Here is a 22351-nt window from a genome sequence, read left to right on the forward strand (position 1 = left end):
AGTTGTTAGTATTATTGTATCGCTTAGATCACTTAGCCTGAGGCGATTTTAGCTGTCATCATGACTTTCTGAGCATTGGATAGAATTCATTAGAATTTACAAACCATTATTCAGGGTGGCTTACTTTTGTAATCCCAAGCCTATTTCTTTAGGTGTTGATTTATGATGAGATTATTGCCTCTAAATTCTGAGGAAGTTATCTCAAGGGTTTGCAACCTTTATTCTGTCAAGCTTGGTAGCTTTTAGAATCTCCTCTACTTGAAGACTTTAGTGATCAAAACCAGCTACATGGCTGAAAATCCACCATCTGTAGCAGTCATTTATTTACATTTTATACTGAACAACAAATGGGCAGGCTGCACAAGTTTTTTATGCACTTTATGGATGTGTGACACTTTGACATACAATGCCTGAATGGAGAGGAAGAACATCTCTTCAGTCCTAGCCTGTCCCAGTCTCACAAAGATAATGGATGGAAAGATTTCAGGAGAAATGAACATTTTGTTCTTCAGGCCATAATAGTCTTTTCCCTCTTCTTCCTTAAAAGGAATGAGGTTTATCCTACTCACCAAAGTAGGTTTCTCTTTGCATCAAAAAGCTTTGTAAAGGAGCCGGCTGCACCAAGAGAGTCCTGAAATTCTTGAGAAACCGGTTTTCAATTAGGAAGGCTTGATCCAAGGCTAAGGGGGTTTATCATTTAGTGGCACTAAATTAGCCATGGGGGACTCTGGGGTCTTTTTCTAAATTGGCCACTTTTAGCCTTGTGCAGCTTGCCTGCTTTGTGAATTGCTTGTGAAACTGCAATGAGGTAATGTTTTGAAAGTGTTTTGAAAACCATAAAATGCTATATACAACTCTTAAGTTGTTCCTTCAGAGCAAAGCAGTGAGCAGTGAAAAAGAAATCAGCTGAAAGCAATTGGTGCATTTACTTTTTCATGAGCCAGACATGAAGTGCTGATGTTTATTGAGCATTTACCATGTGCCAGGCATGGTATAAGTGTTTGGCTTTTATTAACAGATCTAATCTTTATAATGTTGTAATAAGGTCGATACCATTGCTGTTGTTTAGTCGCTAAGTCACGTCTGACTCTTTTGTGACCCCATGGACTGTAGCCTGCCAGGCTTCCATGTCCATGGGATTTTTCAGGCAAAAATACTGGAGTGGGGTGCCATTTCCTTCACCAGGGGGTCTTCCTGACCCAGGGATTGAACCTGTGTCTCCTGCATTGGCAGGTGGATTCTTTACCACTGAGCCACGAGGGAAGACCATAAGGTAGATATTTATGGCCCATTTTACAGATGAGAAACACTGAAGCACAGAAAAGTTAAGCATCCTGTCCAAGGTCATATAGAGGAAATATACTCAGGTCATACATTTAGCAAGCAATGAGATGAAGCTGGGATGCAAATCCAGGCAGCCTGGCTACAGAGCCCAGACTATACTGCTGGCAGTCTAATTCTTCCTTACTAACTGAATTGGTAGCAGGTCCAAGACATTTGTTATGTATGTCTCAAAAGGTTAAATGTTATGTAAATCTTGAAAGGTTAAAATTGTGATGAGTAAAGACACTAAGAAAAATGAGAATCCTTTAAGGATTTGGACTTGATTCCCTTCTGATGCCTAGTCTTCATAATTTTGGGTCCTATCTTACTTATATAGAATAAGTGTGTGGTCCTTAAACATGCTTGTAAAGTCATCTCTTAAACACCCACTTCATCAGCAAAATTGTGGTAATGGAATTGTTTGATCTTCAAAGACCAATAAGACTGAAATGAGAGGGTGTAAAGGAAAAAACTTTATAAAGTATAATGTCAGTGAAGTATTTTATGCTGGAGTCTATAATAAAAACCAGCATCAGTTAATATAATTCTAATAATTTTACTCTTCTAAAAAATTCACCTGCTGATGGTGATTGGATCTCTTTTCCTTTTTTAGTAAAAAAAAACAAACAAAAACCCAAAACTGGCCGTGCTTGCCCTCCGCAATGGCCCACGCTCCGGCTGTGGACTGCGCTTCTCTCTGAATCGGAATAAATCCATTTCTTACCTAAAAAAACAAAACAAAACAAAAACAACCAAAGTATCAACTATATTTTTTAACCTAAGATTGATTCATAAACATGTTTGATTTCATACTCAAATATAAATATATAACATAAAATATATTCTTAAATATTTAAATCTATAGCTTTTGATGGATATGTGTCAAGGATATGTGTCATAGTTAACCATTCACTATTATCGGATATTTACGATGCCTCCAGTTTTTAAATGGTAATAAATAATATCACAGTGAATTTCTTGGTGCATGTCTTAGGAGGAATAAATACCCAGAAGTAGAATTATTGGCCCAAAAAGTATAGATATCTGAAAGCTTTTGGTATGTCTTGCTAAATTTCTTTTTTTAGAAGGATGAATTAATATTTACTTGCGACAAAAATGTAGAAGGTATCTTTTTTTCGAAAATTGGATGTTTCATTTAAAAATATTTGCCAATTTATGGTTTGCATTGTTTCCATTTAACAGCTCTTCATATATGTTTAATGCTAAGTCCTTTTTTTTCTATAAATGGGACATACTTTGCATATCTATTGGTTAGGTTTTCATACTGATTTCTTATGAAGTTTACTAGTCCTTTTGATTCAAATTTGTAGCAGAAATGTGTTATTACATAGCTTATATTTATTTTGATTCCATCCTCATAATTTTCTTTGTAATTTAGCTTAAAGTCTCTAAGCTTAGGATGTCATTCCTCACCTATGTAACCATTGAAAAGAATTAAGTACTAATAATATAAAGTGCAGAGAAGGCAATGGCACCCCACTCCAGTACCCTTTATTGCCTGGAAAATCCCATGGACGGAGGAGCCTGGAAGGCTGCAGTCCATGGGGTCGCTGAGGGTTGGACACGACTGAGCGACTTCACTTTCACTTTTCACTTGCATGCATTGGAGAAGGAAATGACAACCCACTCCAGTGTTCTTGCCTGGAGAATCCCAGGGACGGGGGAGCCTGGTGGGCTGCCGTCCATGGGGTTGCACAGAGTCAGACATGACTGAAGCGACTTAGCAGCAGCAGAAGTGATATCCAGTTACACTGTTAAGAAAAAAAGATAATGTCTCACTAAACAATGTTAATTATGGTCCCATCTCTCTCCCTCTTTCTATTCCCCCATCCCTCTCTCCCTCCATACACACACACATACACGTTTATTTATTTATGAATTGACATTGAATGTCTCCTTTGTGGCACAGATATAACATTGGTCAAAACAGACAAAATCTGAGTCCTTATGGAACTTGATTTATTGGAGAGGCCATACACCAAAAGATTGGGAATTCCCTGGTGGTCCAGTGGTTGAGTCCGCTCTGTCACTGCTAAGTACTTGGATTTGATCCCTGGTCGGGGAACTAAGATCCCACAAGCCACGGGTGAAAAAAAAAAATCACCAAAACTAAATAGAATGTCAGATAGTGGTAAGTGCTATTAACAGAAGTAGATCAGGGTAAGAGATGGAGAGTGACAGGGGCTCCTTTAGATTCAGTGGTCAGAGATCTTTCTAAGGTGGCATTAAGATCAGAAAGTATTGAATGAAGTAGCTAGTATAATATTTTATATACCCATATGGATAGAAGAAACCCAAAGTTCTGTATTCCCCTTCTCACTGAATATTAATGGTGGTTCTTCTGTCACTCAGACAAATCCAGCAAAGGAACCTATCCTAAACTTTTCCCTTACCTCCCATACCTAATCATCACATTTTTGCCCCCTATATATTTCTAAATTTCTTTTGTACTTGCCATTGTCTTCTCTTAGGCCCTTGTGACTTTTTATTTTCTTTCACTTTTTGAAAAGATATAGTGGTTCATTTTTATGCACCAAATAGCGTGCAATTAAAATCTATAACACACGAGAACTAACTTGGTGTGGCTTCCACTGGTCGAATGGGGGTAACGTGAGCATGAAAATAAACATTAATAGTAATGGATTATCAAATAGGAATCTGGGAGTTCACACTGATATAAAGAAAAGAATTTTTAAAAATGAGAAAGAAGAAAAGGTCTTCCCTATAGTAAAAATGCAGCTGATCAATGTGGAAGGAATGATCAGATCAGATCAGTCCTCAGTCATGTCCGACTCTTTGCGACCCCATGAATCGCAGCACGCCAGGCCTCCCTGTCCATCACCAACTCCTGGAGTTCACTCAGACTCAGGTCCATTGAGTCAGTGATGCCATCCAGCCATCTCATCCTCTGTCGTCCCCTTCTCCTCCTGCCCCCAATCCCTCCCACCATCAGAGTCTTTTCCAGTGCGTCAACTCTTCGCATGAGGTGGCCAAAGTACTGGAGTTTCAGCTTTAGCATCATTCCTTCCAAAGAAATCCCAGGGCTGATCTCCTTCAGAATGAACTGGTTGGATCTCCTTGCAGTCCAAGGGACTCTCAAGAGTCTTCTCCAACACCACAGTTCAAAAGCATCAATTCTTCGGCACTCAGCCTTCTTCACAGTCCAACTCTCACATCCATACATGACTACAGGAAAAACCATAGCCTTGACTAGACGAACCTTTGTTGGCAAATTAATGTCTCTGCTTTTGAATATGCTATCTAGGTTGGTCATAACTAAGAATGATAGAATTAGAAAAATCATCACTAGGTAGCCACTATTACAAAAACTGACTCGGCCAAGAGTCATCAATGGCTGCTAAAACTGGGTGAAAGTATGATGATAAATGGGATATGTATATAATCTCATAAAGTAGTCACCTACACAAGGTACTTACTGATTACAAAGGGAAAAATAGTAAATGTATAGTGGAGAATTCCTTCAGACACTGCATTAACCAAGCAAAGCAAACATCACTGGTAATAGGACACATGGACATTACGAGCCTCCATCATGCACTGAGGACAGAACAGTACTTCTCTGGTATTTTTGCCAAAAATGCATAACCTAGATCTAAATACCATGAAACAACATAGGTTACCAAATGCAGGGGCATTCTTCAAAATAATTGTCCTGCGCTCTTTAAAAGTATCAAGGACATGGGGCTTCCCTGGTGGTCCAGTGGCTAAGACCCTGCACTCCCAATGCAGGGGGCCCAGGTTTGATCGCTGGGTGGGGAACTAGATTCCACATGCTTCAACTAAGACTCGGTACAGCCAAATAAATAAATATTTAAAAAAATAATAATAAAAATATCAAGGTCATGAAAGAAGACTGAGAAACTACTTTAGACTACCGAAGACTAAGGTGACAGATGATAACTAGATTCATTTGTAATCCTAAATTGTATCCTGGTTAGAAAACAATTTTTCCTTTTGATATTAGTTAGACAGATGATGAAATCTGAATGTCTATAAATTATAGGCTTCCCTGGTGGCTCAGATGGTAAAGAATCTGCAATGTAGGAGACTTATGTTTGATCCCTGGGTCGGGAAGATCCTCTGGAGAAGGAAATGGCAACCCACTCCAGTATTCTTGCCTGGAGAATTCCATGGACAGAGGAGACTGACAGGCTACAGACTGTGGGGTCGAAAAGAGTCAGACATCACTGAGTGGCTATCACTCATTCACTCAGATTATAGTAGTGTATAAATGTTAATTCCTGATTTCGATAACTGTATTGTGGGTATAGAAGGAAATGTCCTAGTCTTTTAAGAAATAACACTAAAGTGTTCAGGGTAAAGCATGTCCAAAGAAAATTTCAACTAGAACCTCTTCAAGATGCTTTTTTATGGATGGAGGTCACATGACAATCGATCAATTGTCTGATAGAGTATCCATAATAACCACTTGCAGGTTTCTTTGATAATCCTGGATTTGTTTGTTCAGGAGCCATCACTGAGTGCCAGTGTGTAAGCACAGTACTATGTATGCACAGGATAAGGCAGGAGCAATTGAAATGTGTCCTCAGGGAATTGACAACTATAGGAGACAAGCCAAAGAGAATTAATGAGAATGAGAAAGCAAATGCAGTAAATACTAACATTTGAGGAATGTAGGTGACGGGTATCCATTTATTATTTTTGCAAATTTTCAGATCTATGAAATTATTCCAAAATAAAAAGTTAAAAAGGTAAAAACTATTAGAAAGATGAAAAGAAATTAAAAGACAGTAAAAATATTTCAATACAACAAGACATTTATAGACAACTTACAAAACTTGTCCCTCTATTAGACCACAAAGGAAAATAACAAATTATACAAAGCACAGAAATGTACACACCATACTCACAGACTACAAGCACTAAAGCAAGGAAAAATAAAGTGTTTAAAAATCCAAACTGCTTAGACAATCTCAACTCTCTCTAAACCATAACTGAATCAAAGAAGAGATACTATATACTTCCAGACAATTTAGAGTACGAGTTAGTTGCTCAGTCGTGTCCAGCTCTTTGCAACTCCATGGACTGCAGTCCACCAGGCTCCTCTGTCCATGGGATTTCCCAGGCAAGAATACTGGAGTGGGTAGCCATTCCCTTCTGCAGGGGATCTTCCTGACCCAGGGATCGAACCTGGGTCTCTGGCATTGCAAGCAGATTCTTTATCAACTGAGCCACCAGGGAAGCTCATTTAGAATATATTTATATATTTAGAATAGAAATATATATTTCTATATTTAGAATATAATAGTAATGAATAAAACCTCTGGGATGTTGCCTAAATTATAGGCAAGGGAAAAATCCACAGTCTAAAAACTATTATTATTCATCAAGAAAGAATAAAAATCATAAATTGTTTTAGAAATTAGGGCAAAAGTATAAAAGCTACTAGAAGTCCAAGAGGAAGACTGTGGTGCTCTCCTTTCTCTGCTCTCACAAGGCTTTGTCAGCTACTTTATGGAGCAATTTAGGGAGCAATTTCAGTGGGCCAGTACCGAGTGCTGGACTGGAGAAGCAAATAGGAGTATCTCTTTGTGGAACTTTCAAGGTGTGTGTGTAAGAGAGGGAAAATATCAGATAATAAATTATAAATTCAAAAATTCAATGAAGGTTAGGAAGGTGGAGTACACATTGCTATTCAGTATCCCTAGTGTAGTGTCCGGAGAAGGCGATGGCACCCCACTCCAGTACTCTTGCCTGGAAAATCCCATGGGCGGAGGAGCCTGGTGGGCTGCAGTCCATGGGGTCGAGAAGAGTCGGACACGACTGAGCGACTTCACTTTCACTTTTCACTTTCATGCATTGGAGAAGGAAATGGCAACCCACCCCAGTGTTCTTGCCTGGAGAATCCCAGGGACGAGGGAGCCTGGTGGGCTGCCGTCTATGGGGCCGCACAGAGTCGGACACGACTGAAGCGACTTAGAGCAGCAGCAGCAGTGTAGTGTCACCTAACAGGACTTTCTGTTGTCACTGCCTCCCTCCTTCCTGTTTTTCTCTGACTCTCCCTCTCCCTCTTTTCCTGTCTCTCCCTACCTTTTCATTTTTCTCTTTTCTCCTCTCGCTTTCTCTCTCCCCCACCTCCCAATTTCCTGAAGACAACATGCTTATTTTTGCCTCATCTTGAGCCTAGTGCTTTGCTTGATAGCACTCAACAGTGGCCACTGAATGAATGTATTGAGAAATTAATGAATGAACCCTATAGGCTATTACTGAGTGGACACTCTGCCAGACAATGCGTAGGTTACCATTTGATAAACTATTTGTAAAAAAATAACCTAAAAGAGAACATAGGAAATATATTCTATAGAGTACAAAATAGTCACAAAATACTGTTTAGACAAGCTAGTAGACTGTTTAAGCAGTATAAGGTTAATTGAAATTCTATGAAGGGTAGTTTGTGTAAGGGAAAATCATGCCTAGTTTATTTTTTAGAGTGCCTGAATAAAGTATTTCAGTGTACTCTGGGAAATCAGTACATGTAGTTTATTTTGATTTTTCACAGAATTCTGATGAAGGTTCACATCCAAGACCCACACTGGGGTGGGAATGTGAAGTGTCAAAGGAAGGACTGAGCTGTATGACAGAAAAAGTAGTAAGAAAAGATGTGGAAGTAATAAGTGAGGACTAAATTAGGGACACCTTGCATGGTAAGGACTTGGGATTTTATTGTGCTGCCTTTGAAGAGTTTTGAGAATGTTATCTGATTTATAGCTGTAAAGGATCTGGTTGCTGTGAGGCTAAACCATAGTTAAATAAGAGCAGTACATCAAGACTAAATAAAAGGTTGCTGCAGTAGGCGATGGTGGTATGAACTACAATAATAGCAGTGATAGTAGTAAGAAGTGTTTAATCTAGAAAAATGTTGAAGGTAGAGGGAACAGAAATTTACTGTGATTTGCTGTGTGGTGTAAGAAAAACAGAGTCAAGAGTGACTTAGAAGTTTTTGACTTGGGCCATTGAATGAATACATTTATACTTGTCTCCTTGCTATATTGCCTGAAGAGGAGCGAGTATTTCATGGAGTTTATTTCTGTAGGACAGGGAGATTACTTAGGAGGTTGTTGCAATCATTCTGGAAAGATGAAAGGGGCCTGAATCCAGGTAGCAGCTCTAAGTATGGAGAGATATTCAAAGGTCACAGTCTTGAGAGACGTTTAGGAAGTAAAAATAATGATTTAGGAAAGCAGTTTCAGGTATTTCAATAAAAATTCAAGATAATGGAATCATTTTTCCCAATAACTCCACCTACTGATATACTAAATCTTTGAGCAAGGTTTGTCTGAGGCCTGTTTTTACACAGCCCAAGAGCTCAGAATGGGTTTTCCCGTGGTGCAGTGGTAAAGAATCCACTTGCCAATGCAGGAGACTCAGGTTCGATCCCTGGGTCGGGAAGATCTCCTAGAGTATGAAATAGCTACCCTGTCCAGTAATCTTGCCTGGAAAATTCTGTGGACAGAGAAGCCTTGACGGCTACAGTCAATGGGGTTGCAAAGAGTCAGACATGACTGAGCACTCATGGACAGAGCTAAGAATATTTTTTTAACATTTTCAAAGTATTTTAAAATGCAGATGAGGTTGGATATGTAACAGAGAACATTTATGGCTTCCAAACCTAAAACATTTACTGTCTGGCCCCTAACAGTATATGTTTGCCAACCCATGGTGTGGATCAGTGGTTTTTTTTTTTTTTTTTAGTTTGTCTTTAATCTTCTATTTCTTTAAAAATTTATTTTTTAATTGAAGGATAATTGCTTTACAGAATTTTGTTTTCTGTCAAACCTCAACATGAATCAGCCATGGATATACATGTGTCCCCTCCCTCTTGAACATCCCTCCCGTGGATCAGTGGTTTTTAAAGTGTGGTTCCTAGAGCAGCAAGCAGTGCCTGGTAACTTATTATAAATTCGGATTTTCACACCTTAACACAGACTTGCTGAATTAGAAACCCTGGGAATGGGACCCAGTATTGTGTGTTTTAACAAGCTCTCCAGGTGATTCTGATGCATGTTGATTTCTGATAATCACAGATCTAGAGAAATTTTTGTACCTGGTGAAAAATCACAGCTTCTCTGGAGGCTCAGTGGTAAAGAATCGCCTGCCAATGCAGGTGATGCAGGTTTGATCCCTGGATGGGGAAGATCCCCTGGGGAAGGAAATGGCAACCCATTCCAGTATTCTTGCCTGGGAAGTCCCATGGACAGAGGAGCCTGGCGGGCTACAGCCCTTGGGATTGCAGAGAGTTGGAAACAACTTGGCAACTGAGCACATGAAGAATAAAAGTATTGTGCATAAGAGCTTCAAACTGGAAACAGAAATGTCAACCAATAGAAAGGTTGGTACAATGAGAACATTTAATAGCTTGTGGTAAAGGGCATGCCACGGAGTGTACAAAAAAGGCAGACTGCTTGTGTTTGAATCCCAGCTCCACCAGAGTAGCAGCTGTTATGACCTTGGGCAAGTTATTTGACCTCTCTAAGCCTCAGTTTCTTCATGTGTTAAATGGGCATAAAAATAGTAACTACTTTATAGGGTTATTGTGAGGATTAAACAATTAAAGTAGATGAGTGGCTGGTACATAAGTATTAGATATGAAGGGCAATCTGCATTTTATGTATTATGCTACTTCTAAGGAAAACCATGTCAAAGTTAACTTCATAAAAGTGACAGCCCATATATTTTGCATATAACAAAATGATTGAGCAACCTAAAAGTGTAGATTTTGAAGGTTCAAATGTTGGCACTGCCCCGTAAACCTGTTTTCACACGTGAAAAAAAACCTTTAGATTGCTTTAATAGGATTGTGAAGAAAACTGCTTAAATGTGTATCCCTACATTTTATCTGTATATGGGCATTTCCTAATTGCCTTTTATTTCTTTCACCGTTTCCTCAGCTCCTCCTTTCCAAAATTCCTCAGCTGTCTTGATAGTCCCTGAGAAACATTGCCAGAACTAAGGTGCAAAGTGGCTTCCTTGACTGTAGGCAGATTTGGCTTTTTCCATGAATCAAGGTCATGAGAGTCGGTGTCTAGTGTTTTCTCAGCTATGCCCCCGGGGCCAAATCTGATCTAGGACAGGGCTGTAATCCTGATATCTCCTGGGATTTCACCCTTTTAGCTGCTTTAGCATATAAAATGCTTAGCATGTATTTAGCAACCCCTGAACACTGAACAGGCACACAAAGAAATAGAATCCCCCCCCCCACCCCGCCCCACCCCTCCGTGGAGGCCACGTCGTATTTTTTTCTACATCCCAGTACCTAGAACGCAGTAGGCCCTATAATGTATGTTGCGTTAAACCTGTTTGAACGGATGTGCCCTTCTCCGTGGAGCTTAAAAACCTCCATTTCCTAGGCTGAGTTTACGGTGCAAGCAGCTAAAGCCACTGACTGCATTATACGCTCGTCTAGAGCAGCAACCTGCAGATACCTAGTTCAGAAAGAAGAATCACTACATTCTCTCCCCCTTAACATTAATAATATAAACGGACCAGAAAAATCAGTCCCCAAAAGGGCACAGCGCAAAAAGCACAGCGCTGCAGCCACCCGGCTCCTGTTACGCCGCGATCTCGAAGGGCGACGAGGCCCGAGCCTTGGGCCGGAGAAAGGCAGCCTCCTTGTGACGTCAAATCAGCGGACTCTCGCCCCGGCTTCAGGCCGGTTCCGGTTCCCCGGCTTTCCGGTAGCGAGAGTACGTGAGCGCGGCGGCGTTCTGCGCGTGCTCCGCAGAGGGACGCGAGAAGGTTGGGTCCAGCTCGCGGAGGAGATGCTTGATTGGCTGAAGCCGTGCTGGGGGGTTCCCCAGCCCTTTCGGCAGGGGTAAAACAATAAGAGGGGGCGGCGGCAAAGGGGGCGGGACGTCCGTGTTCCTTGTCGCTCGCCGCAGCGCCTGGCGCCCGTGAAGAGGTGGTTGTGAGGGGAACCTGCTCTCGGCTCTACGGCTTCCTAGGCTTGAGATTTGTCAGACGGAGGGGGCGGCGAGTGAGAAGAACCCGCTGCAGCCGGTCCTCGGCGACTCTCCCGCTGACCTCCGCGCGACGTGCCCGCCGCCGCTGTTGGTTGGAGGTGTGTACGGGGGCCGGGAAGGGCGGTCGGTGTGGTGGTCGGAAGGGGACATTCCCGTCGCGCGCAGCGGCCCGCGGCAACCGTTCTTTGCGTGAGCCCCGGTGTCGGAGGTGTTGAGGCCGAGAGAGACATTGTTCTTGCCGGCTGCCTACGCTGCTGGTGTGTGCGTGAGAGAAGCCGAGCCTTTCCTCTCAGGTGAGGGATGGGAGGCCGCGTGGGCAGGGAGGTGACCGGCGCGCGTCGTGCGGACGGAGGGCTCCGAGGGCACAGGTGGGGCCGGTGTTGGTTGGGGATGAGATGGCGAGCTGGGTAAGGGGACGCAGCGGCTCCCAAAGGCGCGCTGATAGAGGCTTCGGACGGGACGTGAGGGAGTGGGCTTGCCGGAGAGTGTGTTTTCAGGTGCGGAGCCCCCCACTCGTTCCTGACTCTTGCGGCTCTTATTCCCGGTTCTCCGGGAACGGGGAGGCCGCCGCTGCCGCCCCGCCCGTGGGGGAGGGGAAAAGAGGCTGTGTCGGCGGAGGCAGAAGCGACGCAGATGCGAAAGTAGCGGCCTCCGGGCACCATTTCTCTGCACGGAAACAGAATCCGGGTCTGAAGCAGCCGCTGCTTTGCTTACCCAGTACCTGGTGTTCCGCGGTCTCTGACCCCCCTCGGTTTTATCCCGGACGAGTTCTGAAACCCGGGCTATATATAACGTGTTCCTTCTCCGTGCCCTTTTATGCAGGCGATTTCTTACTGACTCAGGAATAGAAGAGATGTTTGAGTACTCTGGGGAGGGGGTTTATTTATGTTTTCCCGTCTCTTTCTTGGGGAGAGTGGGAAGGATAGTCAAGGGGAGGAACGTAGCGTCCCTAGGTTATGTTAATTTTGTTAGTTGAATCTGATCGAATTTTACCTGCATCTCTAAAGGCGGATTTCTTAAGATGGCCCTGTGCCGCTTTGGGGCGAGTGTAGATTGCAGCTACAATTTTGCGCATAGATCAATTTTTTTTCCCTCCAAGGTATGCCTAAGTTCTTAACAGAATTTTTTTTTTTTTATTTTTTTGGAGGGTCAATGCCTTTGCTGTCTGAAAAATCAAACAAAAACAAAACCATACACGTGCACCGAAGCTGAAATAATAGCAAAGTTATTCCGTCTTGTCCCCCATATGATTGTTGTGATAATAACTTGTGTCGAAATACTGGCTTTAGCAGCTCGTGCTAGTCTTTCAAATGTTAGCATTGCATGTACCTGGATTCGTGAAACATTAACTGCAGTTTGGGGAGCCTCCTATATTAGAGGGGAAGAAAGTGGGAATTCCTTGTCTAGCTCCATATTTGGCAGTTAATATAGCCTTAGGCATGTGAAAAAAGTTTCAGAGTAAACATTTGGCCCTGTTAGTATCCAGTGGTCCTTTTGATGTCCAAAATTCCTGGTCTCAGAAAATAGACGGTATGATTCGTTTAAACTGAAATGTGTTGTTTCTTTGGTGATATTATTTTCCCGTTTAATATTTGGGATTAGCCAAGAGAAAACATGTGTTATGATTTCATCTCTTGAGGCTGTTTAATTCTGAAAAGTTAGCAAGGAATTGAAGGGAGGATAAGGACCTCAAATGGATTTCTTTCTATTTAGGAGCTATTATAGTTCAAGTTGTTGAATATTCAGGGGTTGAAATATTTGTCAGTAAGTAGCAAGAGGAAATGGCAACCCACTCCAGTATTCTTGCCTGGAGAATCCCAGGGACGGGGGAGCCTGGTGGGCAGCCGTCTATGGGGTCGCACAGAGTCGAACACGACTGAAGTGACTTAGCAGCAGCAGCAGCAAGAGGAAAGAACCAGGATGCTTGTGGAGTGGATAGGGATCAAAAATGGAAGGAGAAGTAAATGTCTTGAATTTGGTGGTCGAGTGAGTGAGTAGTTAGTAGGTGAGGAGAATTGCTACCAGACAGCTCTTGAGTTTGAATAGTATTGGCACTGTTGGTAGTAGGTTATTTTCATTATCCACAGTTCACTTAATGAAAATCTCCCTATCAGTTACTGAAAATATATAAATACCAGTAGTGTCTTTAGGTTAACAGTTTCCTTGTCCTGAAGAATTATTGCTGTTAATTGCCCATTATCAGGATTGAAAATTCTTCCCTTGATTGCTTTAAATAAGACTTTTCCCAACATATTTTATACTGAGTGGGTATGGAGGTGAGGAATGACCCCTTTTCAAGGCTGATTTTGATAATTACAAACTAGAGGGTTGTTCCTGAACTTAAATTCAGTAGAATTTAATTGACAGACATGACTCTTTCCACGGGAAACATTTAAAAGCTGACAGAACAAACAAGTTCCATCTCCTGGAACTCTGGACTGGCTTCAGCAGCAATGTAATCAGTTTCTTGATGGCTGTCCCTCAGCTAATTTTTATCTTTTAAATTCTAGATATTTCACCGTATGTTGATACTGTAGGTATGTTGGGATGACTTGTGGATTTCCTTTTATGTTACTGTCTTTTGTCTTTTAACTTCTCCCTACAGTATCAAATAAGCTAACAGTTGGACTTTAATTTTTTTTTTACATTCTTGCATCCCGGGATGGTCTTCAAAAGTGGTAGTTCTTAAACAGATATAATGGAAACATCACTGTCCTAGGGAGGAGACCTGATTTCAAATGCTCTCTCTCATAACTGGGGGACTTTGAACTCCTTTCCTTAGGCTCTTAACATTGTGGCTTCCTTTTCTGTAAATGAAGCTATTGTCCTATCTATCTCAAGGAGGTAAAGGGATGTGTAGGTTAATTGTTTAAGGTTACCTTAAAGCATAATATAAATACACACTAATTTTTGTGGGGCAACATTTCCACTTTAATGCTTGGTCACTTTTAATACTTTCTGAACTTAAAAACTCACCTCCTTTGGGGCCCTCTGAAAGAAAAGGCTTAATCCACAACTATCTCTTACTTCTGTGACTGGTGCTTAGATCTTGTTTGTGATGCTTTCATTCCATGGTGCTACAACAAATTGAAGGTTGCTGCTTTCAGTAGGTAAGCATTGCTGTTTTGATTGGTAAAGTCATTTTAAATAGAGACCCTTTGGTAGTTCCAAAGGTTTCAATTTTAATATGGGGTTAGCTGTTACGAATGGGTATTACAGCCCATGCTTCAGTGACAATGGACCTGGGCCTGACTAGTGTGAGCCAGCCAGGAGTGAGGGGCTGTCCTAGCATAGACACGGCCTTTGGTAACAGTTTCTGATACGAAAACTGCATCCTCTTTCTAGGATCTTACTTTTTTTTTTAATAGAAAGCAAGATAGAGTACTACTTTTAACTTCACAATACTGAAAAATTATTTTTGTAGAATTTTTTCTGTTTTCCAAAATGTCGTTTTCTTTTGGCTTCTTGACTTTTTTAAAAAACAAGACAACATGGGGTCTCAACTTTTTAGCAGTTTTTATTTTGGACTTTTTCCCTTTAAGTATTAAATTGTGATGGAATTTCATGTAATTAGTTTGCAATAACTGAAATTCCCCATCCCCAACTGTTTGAGCTAAAGATCCTGCAGTTCTCATCACTCCTTATAGATGGTGGTCAGAATATTCCAGGCTCTTTGAAGAGTGAATTTTCAATTCTGCATTTTGATGCTTAAGGGGCTTCCCAGGTGACTCAGTCATAAAAGAATCTGCCTGCAATATGGAGGCCCTGGTTTGGTCCCTGGGTTGGAAGATCCCCTGGAGAAGGGAATGGCAACCCACTCCAGTATTCTTGCCTGGAGAATACCCAGACAAGGAGGAGCCTGGTGGGCCACAGTCCATGGGGTTGCAAAGTGTCGGGCACGACTAAGCAGCTAACACTCACTCACTTTGATACTTATATATGGTTGAGGTGCAGCTAGGTGTTTAGCGGTTTAGTATAGCTAGATTTTAGGATCACGTGTAGATAGAGCCATTTTATTACTGAGTAGAGAACGGAGGTGCCATTTCAGAGAGCCCTAAGATTAAAAAGGGTTAAAGGAACACAAAAGTATTTCACTTGGATAACCTTATCTTTTGTATTGTATTCTACACTGATCATTATTTTGCAGTAGTAGATCTAAAGAATTAATTTCATTTTCCTGTCCAAGTTCATACATTGCCCTTCATGTTAGTGAAATCATACTTTAGTTGCAAATTTTATATTTCATTTTTTCCCCCTATGGTTTTAGCCTTTGACAATATTTTAATGACTGTATATATGAACTGATGTTCCACAGTTGGGGTTCAGTATACTATTACATGTTTGGTTTCAAGACCATTAATTTAACATTGCTGCTGCTAAGTCACTTCAGTTGTGTCCAACTCTGTGCAACCCCACAGACGGCAGGCCACCAGGCTCCCCCGTCCCTGGAATTCTCCAGGCAAGAACACTGGATTGGGTTGCCATTTCCTTCTCCAATGCATGAAAGTGAAAAGTGAAAGTGAAGTTGCTCAGTTGTGTCCGACTCTTCACGACCCCATGGACTGCAGCCTACCAGGCTCTGCCGTCCATGGGATTTTCCAGGCAAGAGTACTGGAGTGGGTTGCCATTAGGCTATCAGAAAAAAAATAGTAGTGTATCAGGTAAGCATACCAGATATTTTTAAAATTACCTCTTGGAAACAACAAAATTCCACTGTACCTTTGTATCTAGGCAGTAAGTTTCTTTCTTTTTGTTTCTCTGTGTAGCTGTTCATTTTAAATTCCAGCATGGTAGAGCTTTACTAGTCTGTTCCCCTACTCCACCTACTCAACTTTATCTTCAATTAGTTGGTAATATTTAAGCATACTCAAGATTTTAACAATAAATTGTCACTAATGTAGGCATAATGTCAGATTATTTTTGCTCTGCTAGTAGTGCTAAATAATTTTCACACTTTCGATCTTTATTTTAGAGCCATGTTTTCGAACCAATAACATATATCTGTTATGGTTATCAAAAACCAAGTGAAAATTTTACAGTGTTTTAAAATTACAAAATTAATTATACTCTTTTTAATACTCAATAAATAGTTTACCAGTGGTGGTATGAATTGATATGAAGTTTTTTTTCCCCCTAGATCCACAACACGTTTTATCTTGTATACTTCTTTTTGTATTATCCCTTCCCCCCACCCCCCTCCGCCCCGAAGATGGGATTTGTAGCATTCTAGAATTTACTGTTTCTCCCAGCAGTCTTGATTCCAGCTTGTGATTCATCTATCCCAGTATATCACATTATGTCCTCTGCATATAAATTAAATAAGCAGAGTGACAGTATTTAGCTTTGTGTTCCTTTCCCAATTTTGAACCAGTCTGTTGTTCCATGTCCAGTTCTGTTAATAACTTACTTCTTGACCTGCGTACAGGTTCCTCAGGAGACTGGTAAGGTGATCTGGTGCTCCTATTTCTGAAAGAATTTTCCACAGTTTGCTATGATCCACACAAAGGCTTTCTCGTAGTCTATGAAGCAGAAGTGGATGTTTTTCTGGAATTCTCTTGCTTCTTTCTATGATCCAACAAAATGTTGGCAATCTGATCTTTGGTTCCTCTCTGCCTTTTCTAAATCTAGCTTGTACATCTGTAAGTTCTCATTTCACATACTGTTGAAGCCTAGCTTGAAGGATTTTGAGCATTATGTTGCTAGCATGTGAAATGAGTGCAGTTATCTCGTAGTTTGAACATCTTTGGCATTGCCTTTCTTTGGGAATTTAAAGAAAACTGATTTTTTTCCAGTCCTGTGGCCACTGCTGAGTTTTCCAAATTTGCTGACACATTGAGTGCAGCACTTTAACAGCATCATCTTTTAGGATTTGAAATAGCTCAACTGGAATTCTATCACCTCCACTAGCTTTGTTCATAGTGATGCTTCCTCAGACCCATTTGACTTACACCCCAGGATGTCTGGCTCTAGGTGGGTGATCACACCATCGTGGTTATCAGAGTCATTAAGACCTTTTTGTATAGTTCTGTGTATTCTTGCCACCTCTTTTTAATCTCTTCTGGTTCTGTTGGGTCATTACCATTTCTGTCCTTTATCGTGCACATTCTTTCATGAAATGTTTCCTTGGTATCTCTGATTTTCCTGGAGAGAGCTCTTCTTGTTGTTATTCAGTGGCTCAGTTGTGTCCAACTCTTTGTGACTCCATGGACTACACACGAGGCTTCCCTGTCCTTCACTGTTTCCCAGAGTTTGCTCAATCTATGTCCATTGAGTTGGTGATGTGATCCAACCATCTTGTCCTCTGTCGTCCACTTCTCCTGCCTTCAATCTTTCCCAGCATCAGGGTCTTTTCCAATGAGTCAGCTCTTCACATCAGGTGGCCAAAGTTTTGGAGCTTCAGCTTCAGCATCAGTCCTTCCAATGAATATTGAGGGTTGATTTCCTTTAGGATGGGCTGGTTTGATCTCCTCGCAGTCCAAGGGACTCTCAAGAATCCTCTCCAGCACAAAAGTTCAAAAGCATCAATTCTTTGGCACTCAGTTTTTTTTAATTGTCCAGCTCTCACATTCATACATGACTACTGGAAAAACCATAGCTTTGACGATATGGAACTTTGTTGGCAAAGTAATATCTGTGCTTTTTAATACACTGTCTAGGCTTGTCATAGCCTTTCTTCCAAGGAGCAAGCATCTTTTAATTTCATGGCTGTAGTTAGCATCTGCAGTGATTTTGGAGCCCAAGAAAATAAAATCTGTCGCTGTTTCCATTGTTTCCCCCGTCTGTTCGGAATGAAGTGATGGGACTGGATGCCATGATCTTTGTTTTTTGAACATTGAGTTTTAAGCCAGTTTTCTCACTCTCCTCTTTTACCTTCATCAAGAGGCTCTTTAGTTCCTCTTCGCTTTCTACCTTTAGAGTGGTATCATCAGCATATCTTAGGTTGTTTATATTTCTCCCAGCAATCTTGATTGACAAGGGCATTTCATATGATGTACTCTTCATGGAAGTTAAAAAAGCAGGGTGACAACATAACAGCCTTGATGTACTCAGTTTTGAACCAGTCCGTTGTTCCATGTCCGGTTCTACCTCTTGTTCTTGATTTGCATATAGGTTTCTCAGGAGGCAGATAGGTGGTCTGATATTCTTGTTTCTTGAATTTTCCACGGTCTGCTGTGATCCACACAGTCAAAGGCTTTAGCTTAGTCAATGAAGCAGAAGCAGATATTTTTTGAAATTCTCTTGCTTTTTCTATGATCCGACAGATGTTGGCAATTTGATCTCTGGTTCTTCTGCCTTTTCTAAATCCAGTTTGTACATCTGGAAATTCTCAGTTCACATACTTCCCATACTGAAAGAAGTCTAGCTTCTTTTCCATTCTGTTGTTTTGCTCTATTTCTATGAATTGTTCACATAAGAAGGCCTTCTTATCTCTCCTTGCTGTTGTTTGGAACTCTGCATTCAGTTGGGTATATCTTTCCCTTTCTCCCTTGTCTTTCCCTTCTCTTCTTTCCTCAGCTATTTGTAAAGCCTCCTCAGACAACCACTTTGCCTTCTTGCATTTCTTTTTCCTTAGGATGGTTTTGGCCTCTGCCTCCTGTACAGTGTCATGAACCTCCATCCTTATCTTCAGGCACTCTGTCTACCAAATCTAATCCCTTGAATCTACTTGTCACCTCTGTTGTATTTTTATAAGAGATTTGATTTAGGTCATACCTGAATGCCTGGTGGTTTTCCCTACTTTCTTCAATTTATGTCTGAATTTTGGAATAAGGGGCTTGTGATCTGAGTGAGCCTCAGTTTGCTCCAGGTCTTGTTTTTACTGACTATACAGAGCTTCTCCATCTTCAGCTGCCAAGAACATAATCAGTCTGATTTCAATATTGACCATCTGGTGATGTTCATGTGTAGAGTCTTCTCTTGTATTGTTGGGAACAGTGTTTGCTATGACTAGTGTGTTCACTGGACAAAACTCTGTTATCCTTTGCCGTGCTTCATTTTGCACTCCAAGGCCAAATTTACCTGTTATTCCTATACCTCCTTAACATCTTACATTTGCATTCCAGTCCTGTATCATGAAAAGGACATCTTTTTGGGGGGTTCTAGAAGGTGTTGTAGATCTTCATAGAACTGGTCAACTTCAGCTTTTTCGGCATCAGTGTTTGGAGCATAGACTTGGATTACTGTAATATTTAATGGTTACTTTGAAAATGAACCAAGATCATTCTGTTGTTTTTGATGTTGCACCCAAGTACTGCATTTCAGACTCGTGTTGACCGTGAGGGCTACTCCTTTTGTTCTAAGGGGTTCTTTCCCACAGTAGTATATAAAATGGTCATTGAATTAAATTCAGGCATTCCCGTCCTTTTTAGTTCACTGATTCCTGAGATGTTGATATTCACTCTTGTCCACTTCTGCTTGACCACATCCAATTTACCTTGATTTGTGGACCTAACATTCCAGGTTCCCATGCAATAATAATGCTCAAAATTCTCCAAGCTAGGCTTCATCAGTACATGAACCGTGAATTTGATGTTCAAGCGGGATTTGGAAAAGGCAGAGGAACCAGAGATCAAATTGCCAACATCAACTGGATCATTGAAAAAGCAAGAGAGTTCCAGAAAAACATCTGCTTTTGCTTTATTGACTATGCCAAAGCCTTTGACTGTGTGGATCACAATAAACTGTGGAAAATACTGAAAGAGATGGGAATACCAAACCACCTGATCTGCCTGCCCCCTGAGAAATCTGTATGCAGGTCAAGAAGCAGTAGTTAGAACTGGACGTGGAACAGCAGACTGGTTCCAAATCGGGAGAGGAGTACGTCAAGGCTGTATATTGTCACCCTGCTTATTTAACTTATGTGCAGTGTACATATTGAGAAATGCTGAACTGGATGAAGCACAAGCTGGAATCAAGATTGCTGGGAGAAATATCAATAACCTTGAATACACAGATGATGCCACAGTTATGGGAGAAAGTGAAGAACTAAAGAGCCTCTTGATGAAAGTGAAAGAGGAGAGTGAAAAAGTTGGCTTAAAACTCAATATTCAGAAAACTAAGATCATGGCATCTGGTCCCATCACTTCATGGCAAATAGATGGGGAAACAGTGGAAACAGTGAGAGACTTTATCTATTTGGGCTCCAAAATCACTGCAGATGGTGACTGCAGCCGTGAAATTAAAAGATGCTTGCTCCTTGGAAGAAAAGTTATGACCAACCTAGATAGTATACTAAAAAGCTTTAATAATGTTTCATTAAAAAAGGGACATTACTTTACCAACAAAAGTCTGTCTAGTCAAAGCTATGGTTTTTCCAGTAGTCATGTATGAATATGAGAGTTGGACTGTAATGAAAGCTGAGTGCCAGCAAGAATTGATGCTTTTGAACTGTGGTATTGGAGAAGACTCTTGAGAGTCCCTTGGACTGCAAGGAGATCCAACCAGTCCATCCTTAAGGAAATCAATCGTGAATAGTCATTGGATGGACTGATGTTGAAGCTGAAACTCCAATACCTTGGCCACCTGATGTGAAGAACTGACTCATTTGAAAAGACCCTGATGCTGGGAAAGATTGAAGGTGGGAGGAGAAGGGGACGATAGAGGATGAGCTGGTTGGATGGCATCATCGACGTGATGGACATGAGTTTGAGTATGCTCCGGGAGTTGGTGATGGACAGGGAAGCCTGGCGTACTGCAGTCCATGGGTTTGCAAAGAGTCGGACATAACTGAGCGACTGAACTGAACTGAGTATTGCAAGTTCCTATCCAGTATTGTTTTTTACCTTCACCATGAGACACATCCACAGCTGAGCATCATTTCTGCTTTGGCCCAGCAGCTTTATTCTTTCTGGAGGTGTTAGTAATTGCCCTTCCTTCTTCCCCAGTAGGGCTTCCCTGGTGGCTCAGAGGATAAAGCATCTGCCTGCAGTGCAGGCAGGATTCGATCCCTGGGTTGGGAATATCCCCTGGAGAAGGAAATGACAACCCACTCCAGTATTCTTGCCTGGAGAATCCCATGGACAGAGGAGCCTGGCGGGCTACAGTCCACGGGGTCGCAAAGAGTCAGACACGACAGAGTGACTTCACGTTCTTTCTTTCTTTCTTCCCCAGTAGCATATCAAATGCTTTCTGACCTGGAGGCATCTTCTGGTGTCATACCTTTTTGCTTTTTCATACTCTTCATGGGTTTCTCATGGCAAGAAATCTGCAGTGGGTTTCCATTCCCTCCTCCAGTGGACCATGTTTTGTCAGAATTCTTTGCTATGACCTGTCCTCCTTCGGTGGCCCAACAGGGCATGGCTTATAGCCTCATTGAGTTAGGCAGGCGCCTTCACTAGGAGAAGGCAGTGATACATGAAGGGGAGCATTAACTTTATCTTTTAGTAATACTTTGGAAACTCGTTTATGTTGTTGCATTTTGCATGCTAAGTCGCTTTAGTTGTGTCTGACTCTTTAGGACCCTATTTATTTACACCCTAAACGCAGTGTAGCCCGCCAGGCTCCTCTGTCCATAAGATTTTCCACGCAAGAAGAATGGGCAGCCAAACCAGGGATGGAACCCATGTCTCTTAGATCTCCTGCACTGGCAGGCGGATCTTTACCACTAGTGCTACCTGCATATTATCAGTAAATTATTTTTATTGCCAAGTAGTATATGATTATTTGGATTTACCACAGTTTGTTCATTCACCTGGCTAATGATCATTTAGTTGTTTTCAGGTTTTGAGTGTTAATAAAGCTGCTGCAAACAACATACAGTTCTCTGTGTAGACATATGCTTAATTTCTTTTGCATAAATATCTAGGAATGGAATTGCTGGGTAATATGAGACATGTATGTTTACTTTTATGAGAAACTGCCATACTGTTTTCCAAAGTGACTGTACCTTTTTTCAATTCCTACCAACTTTTCCCATCCTTGCAAGCACTCAGTATTTTTAGATTTTGATGTAAGCGTTATTAAACGTATTTAGTGCTATGTCATTATGGTTTTAACTTCCAATTTAA

The sequence above is a fragment of the Bubalus bubalis genome, chromosome 7 (genome assembly GCF_019923935.1).
Source record: "Bubalus bubalis isolate 160015118507 breed Murrah chromosome 7, NDDB_SH_1, whole genome shotgun sequence".
In the NCBI taxonomy this organism is placed as follows: Eukaryota; Metazoa; Chordata; class Mammalia; order Artiodactyla; family Bovidae; genus Bubalus; species Bubalus bubalis.